The sequence below is a fragment of the Gymnoscopelus microlampas genome (assembly GCF_963454915.1).
Source record: "Gymnoscopelus microlampas genome assembly, chromosome: 24".
NCBI lineage: Eukaryota > Metazoa > Chordata > Actinopteri > Myctophiformes > Myctophidae > Gymnoscopelus > Gymnoscopelus microlampas.
Genome location: NC_139961.1, coordinates 28,707,533 through 28,719,339, shown reverse-complemented (window position 1 = coordinate 28,719,339; position 11,807 = coordinate 28,707,533).

The window sequence follows — 11,807 nt, the reverse complement described above, 5'->3', positions numbered from 1 at the left end:
GAGTACAAGAGCCCCTGGCCGCCAACACCCCCGCCCGCGTACATAAATGAATGTGTTTGAAGCCAGGATATGTTAATCCATCCCCTGTAACCTGTGTTTTGCTCTGTGTACTGTTCCCACGTTCAGCCAGATAGATCGTGACTAGCGTCTTCGTCTGAAAGCACAAACTGTGACCTTCCCTTTTTTTTTTTAACCACCTCCTTTGTTTGCTGAGTCTCAACCGCACCGTGGTTTGCTTTGTGTGTGGCTGCATCTATAATAATGAGGCTGTGTACAGTATACGTATGTGTTTGTGAGTGATTTATAGACGCTGGCCAGTAACATGCTGTTCTCTCGCAGGCAGACACAAGCAGACTCCAGATAACCATGCATGCGGAACCAATTACTGACTATCTCTGTTTTTAGCCATTCTGGTTTCAGTGATTCCTCTTTTTTTTTTTTACATCTACGAAATCAATGATATAAACATCATTGTCTGACAACAACAACAAGCCACTTGCTGGGAAAAGCCTGTGCCTTGTACAGTTACTATACACTTAGTTTGCTATTCATGCCGCCATCATTTTTTCAGTTTAATCTGTATGATAAATCTTTCAACAAATGATTATGATAACGTGGCCACTTTTATTTTTATCATTATTTGGTGAAATAATGTAAGCCACAGTATATAATACCACCACATTTATATCACACACCAAAAAGTATGGATTCCATTTAACCGCTGAAACCTATATACTTTGTTGATCTGAGACCCCCAGGGGTCTAAACTAGCCCCTCTCCTTCTTCCTACACCAAATATCTTTCTCCGAAAATAAACGATCTTCAAGCTCACTAATCGTCGCGTTTCGATGCATGTATTTTTGCCAAATGTTACCCCCCCCCCCCCCAGAAGGGACAGTAGGGTTCATTTGGTTAAATGATTCATCGTGAAGACGCATGAAGAAAATGCTGACAAGCACTTCTCCATCGTTGTCCATTGTTTAATAAGCTGATGTTCGCTAATACGTTCAAACGCTGTCTAAGTATTTCCCCTTCGAGTGCCCCTAGCACACGGCATGAACTGCACTTAACTGCACACGATGTACAGAATGCACGAGGTTCTCCTTTCATGATGAACAACTTTACATGACTCTATGTCCATTCGACTGTCGTTTGGCTATCAATTAGCCTCGCAAGCCAGTCTCTTGTTTCACCCTCGCCTCGCTTCATTCAACAGCTATCAGTTGGCCGCGCCACTTGTTACTTAAGCTATTAAGACCGGTAACGCGTCTGTGTCATTTTAGTTGTCTTTGGGCTGTTCAAAAATAGCAGATATACAAGCTCATAGCGTGGCACCGAGTGCCGCGCTATGAGCTTGTAGATCTGCTATTTTTGAAAAAAATCGTGAAAATGTGGGTCCCTGGAACAAAGTATTTTGAGATAGGGAGTCCGTGGCCAAATACGTATCATTTTGGGTGGTCCTCGACATGAAAAAGTTTGAGCGCCACTGATATAGCGACATACATTTTTCAGAAAACTGTAGATAAAAAGACATTTGTCGATGCGTTCGCGGATTGAATTGGTTATATTGTCAACTTGTACACTTGTCACGGTTAATTTACCCCTGAAACCGGGGGAAATGCAGCTAATGCAGTTACTTAACCACTTAAGCCTTATATCATTTGTTGTGCGACAAATAGAAAATAGCTGATCGACAAATTCGTATGGCATTGCAAAGAGACACCTTGTGAGCTTGCAGATCTGCAATTCTCGACGAATGTCCATTCCATTTTCGCCAATAATGTTGACCCATTTTCGAGAAGTGTTAATCCGTTTTTGCCAAATGTTCATCTCTTTTTGCTGAATGTTATGACATGCCCAGGATAGGGATGCTAGGGTTCGTGTGGCTGAGGATTTTACTGTGTAACGGAGGTGTGTGTGTGTGTGTGTGTGTGTGTGTGTGTGTGTGTGTGTGTGTGTGTGTGTGTCTCTGAAACGTTTACACACACACACACACACACGCCTTGGTCCTGCACCTGTCTCAAGACACTGCTGATACACATAGAGGGCCACACAGGTTACATGTAATCATGAAAACAATGTCAAGAAATGACTGAGCTGCAATCTGTAAGACAAAGATATGGCTCGCAACTCACTTTGATGCTCCAGGTTTCTGTGCCATCCTTCCAGTGTGTGTGTGTGTGTGTGTGTGTGTGTGTGTGTGTGTGTGTGTGTGTGTGTGTGTGTGTGTGTGTGTGTGTGTGTGTGTGTGTGTGTGTGTGTGTGTGTGTGTGTGTGTGTGTGTGTGTGTGAGAGAGAGAGAGAGAGAGAGAGAGAGGGAGAGAGAGACAGACAGAGAGAGCATACTGTATACGAGCCAGCTGTATGCGTACAAATTGTGCCTGGAACACACTGTTCTTTACAAAGCCTAAAGCCCCTCCGTAAATGTGAAAGAGAGAGAGAGAGAGAGAGAGAGAGAGAGAGAGAGAGAGAGAGAGAGAGAGAGAGACATCGGGCGGGGGAGGCATCGCTTGCCCACGGTGGGGGGAAAGAGGACAACCCACTAACACTGGTTGACCTAATTTTCAACTGTGTGTGTGTGTGTGTGTGTGTGTGTGTGTGTGTGTGTGTGTGTGTGTGTGTGTGTGTGTGTGTGTGTGTGTGTGCGTGTGCGTGTGCGTGTGTGTTCTCGCACTTCACTCTATCACTCTTGTAGCCTGATCTGTTTCCTGTATCTTCTTAGCATTGTACTGTATACAGCAGCACTGTGGTAGACTGTGTGATTTACGCAACAAATCCTTGATTATTGAACAAAGGCATCCATCTCTCTCTCTCCCTCTCCCTCTCTCGTTCTCTGTGCAAGGATGCGATGCTGAGATGAGTTAAGCCTGATTTATAATCAGTCATATACAATGGTGTCCTGGTCCAAAAATAGCAGATCTACAAGCTCACAACAAGTTGCAAGGGTTGCGTAAGGGTCACGTAAGGGTCACGGTTCCTTTATGACCCTTCCGGCTCCATTTTTACTCTCTCAGAGACTGAGTTAAATTAACCACTACTAGGGTGTCAGTGTTAAGAAAGTCTTCTTTCCAACTCTGCATACAGTATATCGCAGCCAGCATCTGAGTGATGTTCTCTGGCAATGCATCCAAATGCACTCACTGGCACTGCTGCACCCATATATTGGCATTGCATCCATTTGCACTCACTGGCAATGCACCCACTTGCACTCACTAGCACTCCACCCACATTCACTCGCCGGCACTGCACCCTCATGCTGCATTCACACTGGCAGCTACGACGCTACTAGACTGAAAGAACGAGCCCAATCGATGGTCTTGAAGGGCGGAGCCAAACCCAGGCGCTGGATTCCAGCGCCTGGATTTGGAGCACTCTGATTGGTTAGGAGATAAAAAGGTCCTAAGACCAGCGTTCCTGCAAGGTTCTCCCAGGCTTTTTTTCTTTTGAAACAAAAAAAAAGGCATGGGTTTCCGAGGCTACGACGCTACAGGCTACCATTCGTTTTCAATGGAAGCCGGCGGCATGAACATACAAAGCGACGTCCCAACGGTTGTAGCAAAATCAATTCTGCAAACCACGAAGTTGAGCTGGCTTCAACTGCAGCTATAAAGCGTCAAAACGACTAAGCGTCAGCTAGCCTGGCATGACCAGACTAATATCACTGCGTAGATATTAGACCAGACTAATATCACTGCATAGATATTAGTCTGGAATCTCTGTGTGGAACATACATTTCCAAGGGTCAATTTAAAAAATGCGTCTGGTGATAAACCCGCCCCATATTTGCATACGGGGCCCTGATTGGTCCCTTAATACTTCGGAGGGAGTGAAATCCAATCACAACTGAGTGGTGCCAGAACAAATCTGCCGAGAGCATTTTTTTTTTTGCAATGGCAGATTCAGTTTCCAGGCTAAGCGTCAGCCAGGTCTCTGTTAACCCCAGACTTAATATTTTCCTTTGTATTTTTCTCGCTCGTCATCGGAGGCATTCTTGACGCCAACGAGCGTGCGTTGATAGACACTTCAACAGCGACTCGGCGACAGATATGCTGTGTCGCTTTGTACCTTTTGTAGCTGACAGTGTGAACGCAGCGTCATGCAGTCACTGGCGATGCACGCTCATGTACTCACTGGCACTGCCCCCACATTTCATGCTGTTTGATGTGTGATGCACGTGTCTGTGCCTCCTGACTTTAGCACGCACTGACTGTGCACATCCAATGGATGCTCCCACTACGGGACACCAACCAGGGTAAAAGTAAATAGAGGAGAGGAGAGGAGGGCAGGGGAGAGGAGGAGTGGGAGGAGATGAGAGGGAAGTTGGCACTGACATGACAGAGAGAGAAAAGCAAATGAAGGAGAAAATGTGAGAATATTAATGGAGATGGTGTGGAGAGGGAGAGAGAGAGAGGGGGAGAGAGAGAGAGAGGGAGGGAGAGAGAGAGGGAGAGAGATGGATGCCTTTGTTCAATAATCAAGGATTTGTCTGTACAAACTATGGCAGAGAATGGGGGAGATGATTATATTGAAAAAGAGATACAGAGAGATGAGGAGGGAACGAAGGAGATGTGTGTGTGTGTGTGTGTGTGTGTGTATGTGTGTGTGTGTGTGTGTGTGTGTGTGTGTGTGTGTGTGTGTGTGTGTGTGTGTGTGTGTGTGTGTGTGTGTGTGTGTGTGTGTGTGTGTGTGTGTGTGTGTGTGTGTGTGTGTGTGTGTGTGTGTGTGTGTGTGTGTGTGGCACATGTGCAGGAAAGACAGACAGAGGAAAGCGCAGTGTGCGTGATAGCACGAGAAGGACAGTTCTTGTCTCAGACACGAAAAAAAGAAAAAGAGGGCCTGCAGGAAGTATCGCAAGGGTAGACGCTGACCTCAGTCTGTGTGTGTGTGTGTGTGTGTGTGTGTGTGTGTGTGTGTGTGTGTGTGTGTGTGTGTGTGTGTGTGTGTGTGTGTGTGTGTGTGTGTGTGTGTGTGTTTACGTATACATAGAACACTATGTACCGTAGGTTTGATGCACTCAACGTGAGGGGCGTGATAGAGTACATAGTGTGATTTGATACGTTAATACAGCTCCGATATGCCAAGACAATTCTGTGATTCTTTAAGTTCAGTCAGCTCTCTTCCATATGTTTGACTTGCCTAACAGCAGTGATTTACATCAGGAAGAACAGAGATTTTCACACATCTGTGAAGGCATTTCACACTCTACACAGTACAACACACACACACACACACACACACACACACACACACACACACACACACACACACACACACACACACACACACACACACACACACACACACACACACACACACACACACACACACACTCACACAGCCGAGGTTAGAACATCAGCTGCTGTGTGAATGCCAGATTGCATGGAAGCCCTTTTCCGTCAGTGTGTAGAAATAAAAAGAGCTGAATTATATTCATAATGTATTTAATTAGAAAGTGTTTTTCATGGCATGGATCTGCACGAGGCTGGCCATCTATGACACGGTCTGTGTGTGTGTGTGTGTGTGTGTGTGTGTGTGTGTGTGCGTGTGTCTGTTTGAGCTAATTTCACAAACCGCTGGACCATCCCAGGTCAAACCTTGTGTGCACGTACCTCCATAAATAATGTGTTTTTTAAAGATTTAACTTTACTTTCATAATGGAAGTCAATGGGGCTGTGATCACGCTGAAACTCTGTCCAAGTTTGGGGTCATACATCATAGATATTATGTTATGGCATAAATCACTGATGTCACAGGCTGGCCAAGATCCACATTGGAGCCCCGAGATCCACTTAATTTCCGAGTTTTCTCACTATAAATTGTGATTTATAATAATTTTTCTCACAATGTTTTTTCTCACAATCTCAGAATTGTGTGTGTGTGTGCGGGTGCGTATGTGTGTGGGGGTGACAACTCACCCGTTTGAGCTATGAAGTTGTGTGGGGTGGGGGACTTTGCAAATTCAGGCTTTTGTATTTTTACTCCGTGGTGGAAATGGCTGACCGTACCATTGTCTGTTTCTGGCTCATCACATGTGTTTCGGCCTTGGCTTGTCTCTGCTGCGTCAGGCCTGGCCATCTGCTGAGCTCACCCACTGCCCCTCAGCTCCACGTCAAAACACCAGGGTTTCGTATGTTTCCGTGAAGGGCTTAGCGCGTTCCTGATGAAGTGCCACTGAGACAGCCCGCTCCGCCGTTGGCCAGATGTTGGCCAGATGATGATGCTTCCCATGTCCTGTGTGTCTGCAAAGCTGGACGACCTTAGCAAATCATCCATGACCATACGGTCAAGGAGAAGTGGTGTAATATATGACCTCGCTCGTTTAAAAAAAACAACCGCTCCTTGAAAAACCACATGAACCCTATAGCGTCCCTATTCGGAGGGCGAACATTTGGCGAAAATGGCCGATCTAGAATCTAAGCTCACAAAGCGTTGCAGTCTGCTTTCATGAAAGAGATTTGGTTTATTTAGTTTATTTCATCGACTATGTACATCAAAGAGATTTGGTGTAGAGGGGAAAAGGAGCGGACAAAGTATAGAGCCCTGGGGGACCCCCGGTCAACAAAGTATATAGGGTTTAAGTGTTTAAATCTGCGTGAATGCTTCCCTGAGAGGCCGTGCATTTGGCGCGCACCTGCTCAAACAGAACCCGCCATGGTACAAATTGATAAATTGAAGCGGTGGGGTTTGAGGCTTCTGGCACATAGCATGTAAACACAGCGGTCAGGCAGAGAGCTGACGAGGATTCTCCTGACCTGTGGTGTTGTGGGGTCACTTCGACTGCTGTGCGGGCACGTTAGAATCGATAGTCCGTGCAGAGAGACGCGGTGTTGGGTGTCTGTCGGCGCCCGTTGGGTGGTCCTGCTATTTTTGACACGCTCATTGCTCTGGGTCATGTTGCTCTCTCTCAGGTCACTTTCACACATATAGTACTGTCAGTGCCGTAAAGTGACTAAGTACATTTACTCAAGTTCTGTACAATTTTGAGGTATTTGTACTTTACCTGAGTATTTCCAATTTCCAATACTTTTACTTCTACTCCACTACATCTCAGAGGCAAATATTGTACTTTTACTCCACTATACAATTAATTGAAAACTTAAGTTACTAGTTACTTTGTAGATTTTGATTATTATTACAAAACATACATTAACCACTTCAGCCCTATATACATTTTGGCCATTTGAAAATAGCCACTCTACAAGCTGTCAGTGTCAATGCGTCCATTGCGACGCATTGTGCGGCTATTTTCAAAAGACATTTTATATATTTTAAATGAAATGGGACATCCTGCGTAATGAGTATTTTCTACTTTTGGTACATTTTAATACTTTTGTACTTTTACTCAAGTCAATTTTTAATTCAGAACTTTTACTTCTAACGGAGTACTTCTACATTGCACTATTGACACTTTTACTTAGGTAAAATATCTGAGTACTTTTTCCACCACTGCCGTAGACTGAAGGTTGCAACTTTGCTAAGCATGAGTGTGCGCGTGCGTGCGTGTGTGTTGTTGCCTACTCTGTCATTGTGACAGCAGTGGCGTGCGAGTGTTTGTGTTTGCCAGTGATCAGCGAAATGTCAGTCTCAGAGAGTTAACATTGTGAACCGTGCACGCAGCCTGCTTCCTCCCCAGCAACAAGCACACCACAGAGACAGGGCACTGAGGGCAGGGCCGTAAACAGTCCTCTAAAGTTAAACTTAGTCACGAGCGGGGGTCAGGCATTATGCGAGCTTGTTGATCTGCTATTTTCGGTGTGTGACACTCACAACAAAGTATCAATCAGGCATCAGCCGTCTGTGTGTCCATGAGAGATGGAAATGTGGTGGAATATGGAAATGTGAGTCTCTGAAGGGGATGCGGATCGATATCCATAATAACACATAGTAAAAGGGTGTTATTGGAGTGTGGATATTGTAAACATATGATCCACTATTGACTAAACTCTTAATTCATTTGCATCAACAAAGATGCAGCCATCCATCTGTCTGTGTTTATGTGCACCTTTAATGTCTGCGTGTGCATGTGTGCGGGTGTACACAGCATGCAGTGCCATGTATGCATGCAGCCCATGCACGCAAGCGCACACGCATGCACACACACACACACACACACACACACACACACACACACACACACACACACACACACACACACACACACACACACACACACACACACACACACACACACACACACACACACACACACACACACACTCTTATATACTTAGTTGACTGGAGTCTCCCAGGGGTCTATAAGGCCCACTCCTTTTTTCCCCTCTACACAAAATATCTTCGCAGAAAATAGCCGATCTACATGCTCACAACGTGTCACAAGGCAACACAACGGATCACAGCGCAATCCTCTATTTTCACTGTTAATAAAACATCAACTGATGCACAAACTTCAGTGTTGTTACCCGGAGTCACTGGGTGTTTCGGGTCTTGCAACAGACCCCCTCCTCCAGGCGACCCGACCGATGCTGATCAGACCCCGGCCTGTGTCCAAGTGGCATGCTACTGCCCCCACTGTCTCTTGGGGGTAGTTAGAGACAGTGCTAATTAGGGGGGGGTCAGGTTTAGCCTGGCACTAGCCAGACCGACAACACGGATCCACTCACAGGTGGAAATCTGTGAGTGAATCCACGCCGTCAGTCCGGCCGATGCCAGGCCAGGTTAGTTGAGATGTTGCAGCTGGTGTTGGCGACACTAGGCGGCTCTAGGCACTGTGGGTTCTCACTCTGCCTTGATGGATTAAACCCTCCCTGCAGGTTTCACCGCAGCCCGTAGCTTTTGGTTCTTCCTCACGGAAGAAGTGGTTTGGGCTGCCAACCCTCTCGGTCACCACACTCTGGTGGTCGTCACCCAGTCTGTTCCTTATTGTCACTGTGGTACTCGCACACCCAGAGTTTTCAGTTAATAAAACATCAACTGATGCACAAACTTGGACATATCAGTGTATGTCACTGAATGTTCGCCCCCCGAGAACAGTGACACGAGGGTTCATGTGGTCAATCAGAACACTTGTTAAGTCCTGCTGTGTTCCCCATATCCTCTGCCAGCCCAGTTTCACTAGTTTCTATGCAGTTTGGCCCATGGGCTCCTTGAATGAACACCGTCAGAAATAACAGTTTATCATCACGCTGTAGCACGCTGAATTGCTACAGGGCTCTTCCCTCAACTGAGAGAGACAGACAGACAGACAGACAGACAGACAGACAGACAGACAGACAGACAGACAGACAGATAGAAAGGGTTCACTTTATTGACCCACAGACACTAAATTCAACATACAGTACGCCACCGGCGTTACAAAAGTTCTCACTCAGCCCAGCCGTGCTGGGTCTGTTGCCTGCCACGTGGAATTTGGTTCACTTGTGTGTAACAAACACTTTCAGCTCTCTCTTCCAGTGTCTTCTGTGTGTTGGAAGCCTTGAACTCAGGTCCAGCACTCTGCTAAACAGAGACAATCCTCATTAGTCAAATACACAAACACCTGCCACACAATTAACCCAGGCACTGCCCCCATAAGCGACTGCTCCCATCTCCGCCCACAGCAGAGCCCAAATCACACCCCACTATGGCACACACTTGCACGCTATCTTCTAGTGTAGGGAACTGGGATACAAAAGTAGGTCGCAAGATATTCTCACACTGTCACAGACTATTAATAACTCAAACAGGGGAATCTTGTGTTTTGTAGTGTGAGGGCTTGGGACTCCATAGAGAGGGCACGATTTGGGTCCTGAGCTAAAGCAGTTGAGAATCATGGCTTCCTCCTGAGTCCGTTCTACACCACTGGTTCTCCTCGTCGGGTCCAGGGACCACCAGCAGTCCAACGAAATGGTAAATGGTGCGTTTGTTTATATAGCGCCTTCATCCCAAAGCGCTTTACAGTGTGCATTACATTCACCCATTCACACACCGATGGCAGAGGAAACCATGCAAGGCGCCAATCTGCTTAGCGGGAGTAGCTAGGGGTTAAGTGTCTTGCCCAAGGTCACTTCGACACTACTTCAGGGGGGAGCCAGGGATTGAAACTGGGAACCTTCCCAAGCGGCCGCTCTACCTGCTGAGCTACTGCCGGCCCTGGACCCAAAAGGTTATCTCTGGGACCCCAATCTACACTATAAAATGGAACCAGAATGGAATTCAACATTTCTACAGACCTTCAAGTCAAGTCTTTATTTATGTAGCACTTTTAAAAACATCAGCTCCCAAAGTGCTTTCCAATCAAGCGTGACCAGCAACAACATGATAGCCATATAATAGTAAAATGTAAAACAATCAAAATTAAAAAGTAACACACTATAGAAAACAGATGTAAAGAAAAAATCTCTCAAAAATGATTGAAAACACATTCAAATGTATGCTTGAACCCCAGCATCCCAATTCTGGGGTTAGCATTTGCCAAAACAAAATCCGAAATTGTAGATCGTCTATTTTTGGCTAAGAGATTTGGTTCAGACGGATAAAGGCAGTTTTAAGTGGATAAGGATCCATGTTGTGGACCCCTGGTGGTCCCCAGAACCCGAGGTTGAGAACCATGTGGGTCTACGCTGTAGGTCTATAAAACTACTGCCTGACAATACACATCCATCTAAAAGACCTTAGCAGTCAGCACCACAAACAATCTGATTAGAAGGAAAGCTCTTTAACTTAATGTGGCATTGTTTTAAGTCTTGTGTTTAGCTCCCCTGCTGAGCTTGCACCACCACCACCACCCTGCTTCCTGACAACAGGGTAGGCAAAACACACGCCCGTACCGTGCTCACACACACACACACACACACACACACACGCCAGCATTCATAGTTGAGTTGCCACACACATACTTATTGTATTGTACACACACACTCATTCATTCATTCTCAGACAAATACAGTACACACTACTATGCACGCAGCACACAGACACGCTTGACAGGCTGTCAAGTAACCGTCCCACATATCAGTCAAAACAAGTATATCTCGTGCGGAGATAAGTGCCCTTAACCAAGACTTCCTGGGTTATTTCAGGTCTTCCCTAATAAAGCCGCTCGTTCTCCGAAGACAGTGTAATGCCTCTAGCCCAGATCAACCACTGAAGAGCAGTCTGAAGAGCCACTGAAGAGCAGTCTGATCCAGTCTCAGACGGATAGACCCGACACGTCTCGACTCTTAAAACCAGAGCCACCCTTTCTAGTCCAGATATGCTATATATAGGGTTAAAGGGGTTCAAGTTTAACCACTTAAACCCTGTATACTTTGTTGACTGGAGTCCCCCAGGGTCCGAAATGTTTCCCCTCTACAGGTGAACTATAGCTGATCACAACATTGTGGACACATTGTGAGCTTGTAGATCAGCTATTTTCACTGAACGTTTGCCCCAGAATCGGGACGATATAGGGTTAATGTGGTTATTCACATGAATTGCATGTCTTGACAGTCGCTGTTCTGTATTCATTAGCAAGACATGATTTATTCCCCATTGGACCAGAATCGGCACCAGAATCAGCGCTGGGGATAGGAGACAAAACATGAATTACACAGTCAAATCTGAAGTATTAATCTAACCATAAATGTGTCAGTTTTTATGGTCTGAGCTAATCTTGCAAACTGCTGGACTGAATAGCAGCATATTTCTTGTGCCCGATGCCTGGAAAGAAGTTCTTGGATAGAACCTAATGATTATCTCTGTGGCACTGTCTGCTTTCTGGTGTAACCACTACAGCATGTCCTAAAAGAACAATGTCCAGATTTAAGGGGGTTTGTAGAAGATCTATTTTCCAAACTGTTCAGGTTTGATACACGATGGGGTTCCTTTGA